This window comes from Podarcis gaigeae, assembly GCF_964106915.1.
Source record: "Podarcis gaigeae genome assembly, chromosome: 10".
NCBI lineage: Eukaryota > Metazoa > Chordata > Lepidosauria > Squamata > Lacertidae > Podarcis > Podarcis gaigeae.
In genome coordinates this window covers 17,586,413-17,600,445 of record NC_139686.1, presented here as the reverse complement: position 1 = coordinate 17,600,445, position 14,033 = coordinate 17,586,413, and the positions used below count along the sequence as shown (strand labels likewise).

General features: G+C 38.5%; 1 protein-coding gene and 1 long non-coding RNA gene across 8 annotated transcripts in view; one reads left to right on the top strand and one right to left on the bottom strand.

Moving 5' to 3' along the window:
• The window catches only part of LOC310826291, a 99,941-nt gene extending 85,964 nt beyond the window's left edge, over positions 1–13,977 (bottom strand). For 5 of the 7 annotated variants that reach the window (XR_014555684.1, XR_014555685.1, XR_014555687.1 and 2 more), the window contains exons 1-2: positions 13,844–13,977; positions 10,812–10,886 (exon numbers count right to left, since the gene is read on the bottom strand). This is a non-coding gene — a long non-coding RNA (uncharacterized lncRNA). Of the gene's footprint in view, positions 1–3,836; positions 3,882–10,811; positions 10,887–13,843 lie in introns of all 7 variants that reach the window. The other 2 variants (XR_014555686.1, XR_014555689.1) reach the window with 1 other exon arrangement.
• Positions 1–14,033, top strand: part of LOC310826186 (tigger transposable element-derived protein 1-like) — a 1,677,490-nt gene that overhangs the window by 544,556 nt on the left and 1,118,901 nt on the right. The window lies entirely within an intron of this gene.

Below are 14,033 nucleotides of genomic sequence, written 5' to 3'. Positions count from 1 at the left end.
GGGCAGACATACAGCAGCAGACACACAGCGGATGAGGGGTCAAGATTTTCTGTTTTGCCTCTAATGGCAAAATGTCCTGAGCCAGCCCTGACAACTGTGCACACAATTTATATAGCATGTTCTCCAAAATCACATCCTGGCCAACAATTAATAACCATGCTGCAATGAGAGCAGAGAGCCAGAATCCGCCTGGAAACAACTTGCTTTTTTTAGTTTTGTTTGCACTTAAGAATCCTCATTAACTGTTTCCAACCATGTATGCATTAGATCAAACAATTTCATTCATTTTTTATTAATCCAGAATAGCTGTCATTCCTCAATATCATATTCATAATTACTAGGGCCAGTCCACACCTGCATACAGTATTCATCAAAAAGACTCTAGATTCAGGTAGGTAGCCATGTTGGTCTCACGCAGTCGAAATAAATACAGTGGTACTTCGGGTTACATACGCTTCAGGTTACAGATGCTTCAGCTTACAGACTCCGCTAACCCAGAAATAGTACCTCAGGTTAAGAACTTTGTTTCAGGATGAGAACAGAAATCGCGCGGCAGCAGCGGGAGGCCCCATTAGCTGAAGTGGTACCTCAGTTTAAGAACAGTTTCAGGTTAAGAATGGACCTCCAGAACGAATTAAGTTCTTAACTCGAGGTACCACTGTAAAAAAATTGTCCAGTAGCACCTTAGAGACCAACTAAGTTTGTTGTGGGTATAAGCTTTCGTGTGCACAGTCTCTAAGGTGCTACTGGACAATTTTTAATTTTTTAATTTATATCAAAAAGACTGCAATCCTATACCCATAGGTATACCTAAGTCCCATTAACCTCAATGAGATTTATTTCTGAGTAGATGTGTATAGGATTATGTTGCTAATGACTAATATCAAGATATTAATTTCATTTCTCAACAAGCCAAAACAGAGCAAATACAACAGAAATACTTTTCATATAACTTCAGATCACCTAAAATTCAAAGGATCCGTCCTGACATTAACTTCATAAAATGGGAGCTGCATCAGTGTAAATTCTGCACCACAGGATGGACACATGGATGGAGATGGCAGTATGGCTCCTTCCCATGCCTATGATACCTCAACTTTAGGAATAGTGATGATGGTGTGGGATGGCACACTGTGGACTCCTCCCATATTAGGGCTTCTGATGCCACTCAAGCAGCATAGGAAACGGCTGAACTGCAGCAGCTCTCGTGCTACTTAAATAAACATCAGAAGGGGCTTAAAGCTTTTCAGTTGAATTGGTTCACAACTGTAAGCCATTTAGTAATCAAGTGAAATTAAATGATACACATATGCATGTAAACCAATCCTAAATTCATTTAGAATTGCCCACTCCCAATGTAAACATGCACTGCACGTTTGGGAATGGGGAATTAGGTGGCTGCATTATTCTTCACTGATTATGACAGCATTCCAAGGGAATAGATGAAGACAGTTATATGCAATTGCAAACTTATCACTAGTCGTATACAATACTACCACTAATAATCAGACTTAAGTCCATTGATTTCAATAGGTCTACTCTGACTAACCTTGGATATCACCCTATGAGTTCCCATAAAGGTGTAAATTCCACAGGTAGTAAAATACCAGCCATAACTGGTTGTATATGGTGCTATTCCTTTACCTCCTGTGGTATTTGTCAGAGAACTGATATTTCATGCATCCAGCCATCATAAGTACTGTACTGCTTTGACATGCATTTATTGAAGTTAGTTAGAGTTAAATTGTGACTTTGCAAATTTACAGAAAGGCACAGAGAACAAATACAAAGTGATAGCATAAGTAATTAATTTTGCACATTGTCAGGGGTATCCAAGTGATGTTGAAAAAGTGTTTTTAGATTCATACATGTCCTTATCAAAATGAATAGTCTTAACACAAAAATTATGCATGTTGACTAGGCAGTGTATTATCTAATCTGTTTATATTATCCAATTTTATATATTTACTGATATTATTTGGAGACTATGCATACTGTGCAGGCATTTTACAAAAACCCCTGTTTACACTGCCTATTTAAACACATTCTCTATGCCTTCATGTGAGTGTGCAAAATTGCATATTTATGCAAATTATTCACTGAATTTATATTAACCACGATATATACACACTTGACAGGAATTAACAATGTTTTCTAAGTATATACTGGTGCTACAATTTCTGTCAAAACAAACTGTTATATATAGAACCTTCTGGTTTAGGTATTAATGAAATCATTTACCTATGGTATGGAGCATCTTTTGTTTCTATAGAAAGTTAGACTGAAGATGCAATTTACTCAAAGTAGGTTCTTCTGCCATCATTGTGCATTTGGGTATTAGAGGAAGGAGTTTCTATCCAAATTTCAAGCACCGGATAAAAGATCTTAGTTCTTTAATATATTTGTCATAGTCTGTCTATACCCTATTTCGTATCAATCACCAATGAATGAAAGGTACTTTGCAGATATTTTAACAGAGATTTTGGTGGACCATGGCCAGAGCTTGCTGCTGCCAGCACAGTTTAGATTATGAGTGGCTGCTATTTTACTTCAAGTGGCTAAAATATAAGCATAAAAAGAGATACTTAAATGGGTCTGAGCAAAGAGCTACTGCCTCCTTTAAGTGGGGCAGTCTGGGGCATGGTAGGGGAAAGGGGAAAAGCTTTGGTTCCATAAAATGTCCTTTCTTTTCCCTTTGTATTGGGCTTACATGTTGGATACAATCACTGCACTGCCGATGGAAGCTTTACAGAAGCTAAAGACTGGGTTGTTTTCTACAAGGGGAAAAAGCCAACCATCAATCTTTTGAGTTTGTTCACTCCTGCAGCTCGACAACTGTCTACACTGCAGACTAAAGACATTTATTGCAAGTACCAAGACTTCCATCTTCCCCCATCACCCTTGGTCATTCTACCAGGCCGGTTATATTGGATTCCCCCCCCCCCCCATTCTGTATGATTTAGATTATGGGAGGAAAGCTGGGCTTAATGATCCAGAGCTGGAGTTCCCTTAGCCCGAGAACTTTTCTGCATCGTCTGCCTCTTCAAGTGAACATGTATGATGAAGATGTTGATGATTACAATGATGCAGGTGTTGCTGCTACTGCAAGGGATCCAACCTGTTTTATTACCCCCCCCCCCACTGCACCGGAGTCTGAAGGGGCAGCCAAAGGAGCACTATGTACAGGACCACATCTATTTCTGCTTTGTTTTCTAACCCTAGTCCCACCCCGTTGATGACTATGACAACAACAAAAAGGGCAAATGCATTTTTTACATTTCTTGATAATTTCTAAAGCAATGTATCATTGCTTTCTTTAGACTGATGCCAATATAAGAGTTGTATGGGTCTCAGCCAGGCTTCTGTGTCTTTTTCTGACTGAAGAGTTTGAGATCATTCTGTGAAACATTCTTACTTAAAGGCAAGTTATGATTTGACAACCATGGAGACAACTTTTCAAGACAACACACAGCTCGGTAACTGTTCAGTTGCTGAGATTATTCTCTTAGTAACAATTGCAATTTGTGCGCTTCTTAATAACATTTAAAAATAAACTCATCCTATACAGGAAGAGCCCACATTTGAACCATATTTGGTATAATTGTACATTGATTTGTATTAAACATTACAGTTCTGATATAATATAAATGGAATGGAATATGAATCAAGGAACTGTGAGGTTGGTTGGATAGATGAATGGACAGTTGTGTCCAATTAATCTCTAGAAGATTAATTAAAATCCTGGGTTGGGTTCTGACTTCACACTACAAAGAGAGGGTTGTTTTATATGTTACAGTTTCTTACATAGAAATTATTTGGGCAAAACTGTTCTTTACCTGATAAAAGATCAAAACAGTAACATTTGCCAGGCCATCAAAATTCTAACACAGAAAAAGAAAAAATGTGAGATTTAATAACAGACATATATATATATATGAAGAGAACTATGCCATGTATACATGAGATTCTTAATCATTTTCAACTTAACAAGCATGGGAAATTAACTGATTTGAAGCTAGTGAGACCACACAAAGAGAACTGAAATTAATAGAATATATGGCTGAAAGGAACCTCCTATGTCCTCCAGCTTAATATTGCTAATTTCACATAAGTAAATGGGGGGAGGCAGGCAGCAAAGGGATAAGGAATACCATATGACATTTTTACTAAGTAGACTGGATCACACAAGGATAAGGGCCCTGAGATAGTAGTGACTACATAAGAAAAAAATGTGACTCCAGAATAGAGAGACAGGGTTGTCTCATTTATTGTAGTTTCCTAGGTGGAGACTGGTCCTTTACTTGCAATGAAGTGTGGGATTTAATCAGATCCACACCATGTATTAACAATATGCAGTTCATACAGGTATACAATATACATTCCATGCAGGAAGTACTATCCTAAATATTGAAGGCCTATTGGGACTTGGGGGCGGGGAAGAATTCAGACTCCTTTGTCCGCTAGAACTTATTGCTGCTGAGAGGACAGAAATGGTTGAGGGACAGTGGTGGGAATGGCCTCCAACCAGAGTGGTACAACAGAAGGATAGTGCTTTAACCTATACATACATACTCAGCAGCCACAAACTTGAAAACTATAATACCTGGTGGGGTGGGGGTGGGGTTTGTTCAGCTAGACCTAAACCTCAGCAGTACTTTGCAGGGATAGGAGCATTATCCTGACATGAGTCAGGGGACCTTGAACTTATTTCAGATTGTTCAGGCCTGGGGGCTGCCATCACCATCCTCAATTCTGAGTGCTATTGCATTGTAAATCAATGCAGATATGTTTTGGAATTGCCACAGCTCCCGAACTGAACTGAGGGATATTTTTTTTAAATCCCTATTCCCTGTGTTGTCTGGTAGAGCTGCTCTTTTTCCTTGTTGAAAAGCCAATCCAGCCCTCCAGCGTTCATCACTGTCAGAGATTTTATACATGTCTTAACGTACCATTATTACAGGAAAGCTTTGCTCATATGCAGTTCTTGTTGGAAGATGGGTTATTTTCTGTCCCTTCCCCTCTTTTCTTTTTTACAAAATAATATTTTTCTGAATACCTGGGGAATGCACAGAAACCCTTACTTTGCCCATGGGTGCCCCAATTTTATGTCCTATGTGTCAGATTGCCGTTAGGAGGAACAAGTGGGACCTGGCAGGACCTGTAAAAAATACTGTCGCATACCTTCACAGTTTGGGTTCCAGCCAGCCCCTCCTTCCAAGCAGGACATTCCATTCCTCCATCTTGTTCTCCATTTTCCTTTTCCAGCTATCACACAATATTTTGTGGCTATTGCGCATGTTCAGTCCTCATTGTGCGGGGGGGGGGCTTTGTGTGTTTTTGTTTTTAAAGAAGCCTTTTTATACTTCTGCAAACATTAGGGGTCCCCCAAGCATGCTGCGACATCCAGAGACATTCCGGACAAAACACTCACTACATAAGTTTAGTATTAGAAGGAGTGTTAACGATGAAAAGCCATCAGTTATATTATTCTGCAATTATTTTATCAGAACATTTTCTCTCTGGTATCCTAGCTGAAGTCCACTGGTGACAGGTGGTTCAGTCAATCAGTCTTCTGCCCAAACTCCATTTAATGTGAGGATTTGTGCAAGGGGGGGGCGGGCGGAATCCTGATTAATTGTGCTGTACATATTTGGGGCATATATCCTTGAGCTACATTTTATACTATCAGAAAGAGATATGAAATAAGAAGAAATAAACCCAGTTTGATCTTAGTTCATCTCAGATTCTGAAAGTATGAATTTCAACACAGTTCCTGTATTATTGCCTTGTAGTGGTGTACGTATTATTGTAGCATCTTGTATTCACCACTGACAGAGATAGTATAATACCATTGGTATCCTATCGGTCTGAATGTAATACTTTTCTTATGCTCTTAAACAAATCATTTAGGGATCTACTTTTAGTGGACTATGCTAATCTATATTAACCTTTAGCATCATAAGTAATTTCTTTAATTATTTATGGCCTGCTTTTCATAAACTATTTTCTAAAGTCTGCTTATAAAGTAAGCCGTCACATAAAAAACAAAAACAATTCTGTGTTTTCATGAACAGTAAAATGAACACAGAAGCTGCTCTAGGCATATTATTTGGCTCATGATCACCAATTACTTAATAAGAAATCATGTCAGTATCTTGCACATTGGTAGAGAAGGTAGTTTATGTGCTGAGAAAATTTTAGAAATCCCAAAATTACAACCTCAGGGTTGTTGTAGGTCACAATGTTACAGTGACGGGAGAAACCACATCAGACAAAATCCTCCTTCTGTGCTACTCTTGTTAGTGTCCTAGCAGCTTATGTCCTCTTGGCTCCCTGGTCACAGCCTCTAACCCTCTTATCCCCCCTTTGCCTATCCACCTCCTTCCTGCACTGAGCCCCCTGGGAGGCTTTGCCTCAGTCCCCCTTTCTCCAACTCAGCCCACCTTTCTCCATCTTTGCATCACACAAGCTTCCTCAGGTTCCTATTTATCCCAAATGGATCATTCCACATCAAATCAATGCAAAATAACCAAGGGTTTTCTCACCCACCATTTCAGATTTTGATGAAACTTGGTGTACACCCTTCACTTATGATTGAAAGAAACCCCCTTATTTCCCCCCCCCTATCTCAAACGGTTTTATTTTTAAAGCACTTCGAAGTTTTGTTAAATCTGTGTTGTCTGTCCCTCTTGAGACCCTTGGCACAAGATACCCTTGTGTACATTCTGTGGGTTTCTTTTCTCCATAAACAATTGATCAGATCTCTTTGAAATTTTACACAGAGCTCAATAAAATGAGGAGGATTTCAGAAAAAAATACACCAGCACTCAAAAGATTTTATAAATGCCTACAAAAAAATTATAAATGCACTTGTAGCCTAGTTTTTTTAATGGAAAAACTAGGTTTAGAAAACCTGAATTTACAGCATGTGGGCATGATGTAACCAAAAGTTTTTGATGTTGAAAATTATTGCAAAAACATGCTCTTTCTTGAGAAAGAATGAAATTTGTGGTTTTTTATTCCTTGTAATGAAAATTTTACGTTTTTTGGACATCGTGGGGGGAAATGGCTACTGGGTAGCCATTTTGTACAACTTTCCTACAATCCATAGCTGTAATAGAAAACATTAATGAAACAAAGTTGTTCACCTTAAAAATTAAGATAATATTATTATAGGTTTTTTTCAAAAGTGCAGACTTGTTTTAATTTTGGGATTTTGAAGTTATGAAAACTGGCTATCAGGAATATAAAAAAAGAAAAAAAGAATTTACAGTCAGTAGAACATTAAATGCTGACATGTAAGGAAGTAAGACCTAGCAAGAAAAATATTCCAAAAAATTATAAATTGAGTATTATATAAAAATATGAGTACATCAGTTATTTAAAAAATAATTATTCATTTCAGAAATCTTTTAAATATTAGACATTTTAAAATGTTTTCTCAGATTGCAGTTCAGAGAAGTCTTGCTAGTTGTGTATGCTATTGTTCAGTTTGTGGATGAATCATGGATAGATGAAGTTGGGTGATGCAATGCAGATGAGTCATGCAACCCACTGGTGTTGATGGAAGAAAAAATGAAATACTTACAGGTGATACTGAGGCTACAGCAAAGAAACTGAGGAGTGATAATAGCATAATCTGTTATGGTAATTTTTTACTTTAGTTTAACTGTTGTCTTTACTGTTACAGTATTAATGTATCTGCTGTCATAAAACAGCCTCATTGTGAATTACGCCTCAATATATTTAACATAAATGTTAAAAAGTCTCCATGCATCCATTATTTCAAGATGGCACACAAACATCATTCTCTTTTTCTTTTCTTTTGTAAGATAGACTTGTCTTTGTATGCAATAATATTCTGAAAAACAAATTGGGGATCATGTAATATTGCAAAATTGAATATAATAATTTTAAATTCTTTTAATCTTTTTCTTGCTAGGTCTTATTACCTTACATGTCAGCATTTAAAGTTTCTGACCAAATTTATTATTATTATTATTATTATTGATTTCACGATAGCCAATTTTCATAATTTTAAATACCCCAAAACTAGAAACAAGTCTGCACTTTCAAAAAAATCTATGATAACCAATATTATTGTAATTTTTAAGATGAACAACTTTGTTTCAGTAATTTTTTCTACTACTGCTATGGATTGTAGGAGAGTTGTACAAAATGGTAGCCATTTTTTTCCTACGATGTCCAAAAAACGTAAAATTTTCATTACAAGGAATAAAAACCCATAAATTTCATTCTTTCTCAAGAAAGAGCATGTCTTTGCAATAATTTTCTACATCAAAAACTTTTGGTTATACCATGCCCACATGCTGTAAATTCAGGTTTTCTAAACCTAGTTTTTCCATAAAAAAACTAGGCTTCAAGTGCATTTATAATTTTTTGTAGGCATTTATTAAATCTTTTGAGTGCTGGTGTATTTTTTTCCGAAATCCTTATCATGTTATTGAGCTCTGTGTAAAATTTCAAATAGATCTGATCAATTGTTATGAAGAAAAATAAATAAAATGTACACAAGGGTTTATTGTGCCGAATGTCTCAAAGGAAACAGACAACGCAGATTTAACGAAACTTTGAAGTGCTATAAAATTAAAACCGTTTGAGACAGAGGGGAAAAATTTAAGGGGGTTTCTTTCAATCATAAGGGATGGGTGTACACCAAATTTCATCAACATCCGAGATGGAGGGTGACATGACCTTGTTGAAATGACATGGAATGACCCAAGTCCTTTAGGTAGCCGACCTCCTACCCTCCCTACACAGCATACAACCCCTTCTGGCCTTTATTATTTATTTTACTTATAATATTTTAGCCCTTCTGTTCCTCTTAGGAGCTTAAGGCAGCGTACACAATCCCTCTTTTTATCCTGAAGTGCTAAGGTTACTTTACAGATCATTCTTGTCTCAGTTGACCATTGCCTACAACACTGATTTGGGGGCAGGTGTTCATGAGTTAGTGTATTAATACTGATTTACTTAGTCAACCAGTGTCAGAGGCTTCACCATTGCAAGCACAATACAAAATAGATGTCAGCCTCCTCCACAGTCCATTCCATGCATCTTATCGATGTAAGCAGGCTCTCAGCAGCAAAACTGTATCCTTGCACCATATTAATCAAGGCAAACAAATAGTGTGGTGGCACATTCAAACTATTTGATGTTTCTGGCCTAGTTTTAACCATGGGCTATTATTTGAGAAATTTCTGTCAGCAGAACCAAATTTATATTTTAAAAAATCACTTCAATCATTTATTGTCTCAATCCTGTACGTTTAGGAACCTACTAAGAGTTTCTACAGCTCTTGCAACATGAATGGATAAGAAGTGTCTTAAAAGCTCTAAACATCAGAACAAGAAATGATTTCTATGTTTTTAGGTAAATCTCTAATTCAAATGCACACACATACAAAGAGCATTGCTAGATAAGATGCTGCACCTCATAACCTCATGTACCTAGAGCTTCCACATAATCATCCTTCCATGAAAAAACAAGTTGCATGTCCCTACCAATAAATATTGCTATGTTTTATACAATGCTGTCTCTCTGTCAAAGATGCCTCTACTACAGACAAATTTGATTTCTTAAAAGTGTCTGGATGAAAGAGGCCACACTGTGCCTTTCTTGGATATATATATATAGAAAGAAAGGAAGAATTCCTTCCTAAAATAGTGAAGCTTAGCAAGTCAAGGATAATTTTTTTTAAAGAAAAGAATACCTACTGTAATCCAGCTCAGAAGCAAATATAATTTAGGGTATGATTCCACATTTTTAGGCTACATTCTTATTGATGTCTGCGATCACATTACAGGAACAGGCAAACCAAGTATAGCTTCAGTATATGTTTCTCCTTATTTCATTGAACTGAGGGGTTCATCCTGACAAAACTATCCATCTTATTAATTTCAGTGTGCAGTGGGCTCATGCACAACTTTCATTTCTCCTGACCATCAGCTATAAATGTTTAGTTGATACAATACAGATTTCTGCATGTAACTTTCTTTCTAATTGCTTAGATCCATGAATGAACTGAGCTCTTAAAAGCTGTTATGTCTGTCAAGATGTAAATTCCTCCACTTTTCCTCCTCCCTAATCCAAAATGCTCATACTATCTAACTTAAAGATGTTCCAGACAGAGCTGTTGAGCAGGTCCCACCGTTTTAAGATCCAGTTTTCATGAACCAACTGAAATCAAGAAGGCTAAAATTGCCCTTGTAAAATAAAGCTGTACAGTTTGTAACCATAATGTAAGCCTGCCATAAAAAAAAACAAACAACCAGTCTTGCCCTCTTCTCACACATTTTAAATAAACAGAATGAATGACCCACAAAGTGAGCTAGAGAATTGCCTTGGTGTGAGACAAATGTATATTCCTGTAAGATTGCATTTTTATCTGAGGAATTATGTTATTTTAAAAATTGCTAATAAATTTTTTAACAATGTCTTGATTGGTTTATCCTAACTCCTTTTACACTTATACCTTCCTCATGACATCTGCTACAAACAGGCCAATCTGCCAGCCACTGTCAACTTATACATTCCTAACATTTATACTTGGATTTGTATTACAGTTCTATCAGTGCCAAGCGGTATTTAGAATCCTAACCATACCTTTACAATAGTAGTGGCTATCTGCATGGCTAACAGCCCAGTCCTCATACTTTCTGAACCAGTACACATCTTATGAATGGGAAATATGGCTATACTACCACCACAACATAAAACTGTTATCCAAGCAATGTTACACTAATATCACATAAAACAGAAACAGAAACAATAAATACATTAATACTCACCCATAATGTTGTTATGAGTTGGCTGAGTTTATTGTCCCTGTACCTCTCTTGCTTTCCCTCTCATTGTCTATTCACCTGTCAAAGAAGATATAGAACAATAAACATACTTTCCACCAGTTTTGGTTATATTTTGATATTCTACTTATTATTTGCAGAACAAATTTGACAATTACAAATCTGTTCTGCAACTAACACAAATAAGGTAGGGATGTGCAATTGTACATTTCTCCCAAAATACTTTCTAAAAATTCAGAGTGCATCTTCTAGGAAAGACAACTTTGAGGAATATGAATGCTCTGGCAAATAAGAATGTAAGCAAACAACACTAAAAATACAAGTCAGATTCAGAAACAAATAAATTCAGAACAACCAAGCTCAAATGTGCCCTAACCAATAAGAACAAGAAGCACACTAACTGAAGCTAAGCTCATGGCAGATCAAGAAGTACCGGTAGTTGATAATAAAAAGCCATAGCCTGGTAAATTAACCCCCAAAAGTCTGTTCATTCCTTATTCTTAAAATCTAGCATGATAATTTAAGATCCTCAGTGTACTTTTAGAGTTTAGTTTCCTTCAGACTGTAACCCATTGCTATGCATGTTCACTTGTAAATCCCAGACTGCGTCAAAAGGGGCTTAGTACAATCCTGTCTACACTGATTTGGAGTATGCATAGAATTGCACTTTTGAACTAATTTTCTGGTCCCAATTCCATGTACTTGTTTTAACTTTTGAAGCCTTAAAAAGCTTAGAACTAGGATACCTATCAGAGGGCTTTCTACTTTCCACCTGAGGCATCTTTTTGGTTGCGTTGTCCTGCCTTCAGAACTCGTTCCTCAGGTAGGCTTCCCTGGTACCATCTCCCATTATCTTTTCAGCACCAGGTATTGTTGCTATTTGCCTGGACTTTTTAAGCTTTTAGTTTGACTGCAGCCCTATTCACATTTCTCTCACATACAGGGCATAGCTACATTGACTATAGAGAGTGACCATGTATTTAACCTGCCCTGTGCTATAATTTCTTCCTATAACTATGTGTTGTTCACAGTTGTCTTTAGGAAATGCCAATGCACAGGCACTGCACGATACAGACACTAGGTATCCTGATAGTACAAAGCCCCTATAATAATAATAATAATAATAATAATAATAATAATAATAAAATTTTATTTATACCCCGCCCTCCCCAGCCAAGGCCGGGCTCAGAGCGGCTTACAAGCAATAATAAAAACAAGATGAATGATTACAACTTAAAAACAAAAATAAAATACAACATTAAAATAATGGAACATTAAAATATTAAAATGTAGCCTCATCGCAGGAGGAGAAGGAAAAGAAAGGGGGGAAAAGAGAGGGAGGGAATCAAATTGGCTCCAAGCCAAAGGCCACGTGGAACAACTCTGTTTTACAGGCCCTGCGGAAAGAAATCAGATCCTGCAGGGCCCTGGTCTCATCAGGCAGAGCGTTCCACCAGGCTGGAGCCAGAGTTGAAAAGGCCCTGGCTCTGGTTGAAGCCAATCTAACTTCCTTAGGGCCTGGGACCACTAGGGTGTTGTTATTTATGGACCTTGAGGCTCTCCGTGGGGCATACCAGGAGAGGCGGTCCCGTAGGTACGAGGGTCCTAGGCCGTGAAGGGCTTTAAAGGTCAAAATCAGCACCTTAAATCTGACCCTGTACTCCACCGGGAGCCAGTGCAGCTTGAAAACCACTGGGTGAATATGCTCCCATGGCAGAGACCCCGTGAGGAGCCTCGCTGCAGCATTCTGTACCCGCTGGAGTTTCTGGGACAGCTTCAAGGGCAGCCCCGCATAGAGCGAATTACAGTAGTCAAGCCTGGAGATGACCGTCGCATGGATCACTGTGGCCAGGTCGTGGCTGGCCAGATGCTTGAGCTTCGGAATTTCCCTAAAGGCAACTGCACACAATCATGGGGAGAATAACACTCTGGTCTAATCTGCACTCAACATAATAATGCCCTACATCTGAGTAACACATGCACAGGGCTTTTCCATTCTGCTGGCTTTTAAGCCTTATCTTGTTTTATTCTATTGTATGCTTAAAAACAAACAAAGGCCTGTGCCAAAAGGCACATATCCATCCCCCATTCACAACTGTTAAAATTAAAATTGTAACCGAACAACTATCATACTATGTAAGTTCAACAATTCCATTTGCCGTGTTCACCTTGGCAGGTGGTCAGCCTTCCCCACAACTTTGAAGCTGCAGAAGTGAGTGGAGATCATCCCAGCAGCTCCTCAGCAATCCACAATGGTAGGAAGGCTAGAGATTTGTTTGGCAACTGAGTGGCAGTGCCCAGAGAACAGCTTCCCCAGCAGCACCAAACTGGCACCCCATGGCAGCCTCTCCTGCTTCTGAGCCAGTGGGGGAAGGGGTGCAACTGCAGCAATGCCCAACAGGCTACACTCATCCCGGGGCCCCTCCTCAGAAAAGGAAAGGGGCTTGAGAGATGAGGGAGCTCCACAACTACAACTGTTTGATTTGGCCAACAAGGCTAGTAGTCATTGTGTAAAGCACTTTACAATACAGTATATACATTTTGTTCAACAACCCTGACAGGAGTCACTCACATCCTCACGGATAAGGACGGTGGGCTGTTAAATTTTTTGGTGTTTGGTAAATTTCGTGCCTTTTTTTATGTGTATCAGACAGGAATGTGCCTTATTAGATTTTAGTGGTCATATATATATATATATATATATACATATTTGCTTTCGTAGATTTTCACGGGTACAGGAATGCAGGTTTTGGTGTCCTCGGGTGTCTTCCCGTGTAAAAGTTGGGGTGTCTAGGCGACGTTTCGACGAGGTCTCACTCTCACCTGAAGATGACGAGTGAGACCTCGTCGAAACGTCGCCTAGACACCCCAACTTTTACACGGGAAGACACCCGAGGACACCAAAACCTGCATATATACATATATATATATATATGGCTTGCAGTGTTGGTTTTTGAGGGGGGCGGGGAGAGTACCAGCACCTTTTTATCCCCAAATGTTGAAAGCGTGGCACTTACTGTAACAACTTCATGGTGAGTACGGGCTCCTTTTCGTCTTGGGGGTGGGGAGCAGCGGCTAAGGGCCTCAAAGTCTGGAAGAGGCCCAGGCCTCGTTGGGGGGCTTACTTCTGAGTAGGCAATGTATAGGAACGCGCCGCAGGTCTGTGAGAAGAGATTCTATGAGGACGTCGGCAGCTAACCTGTTTAA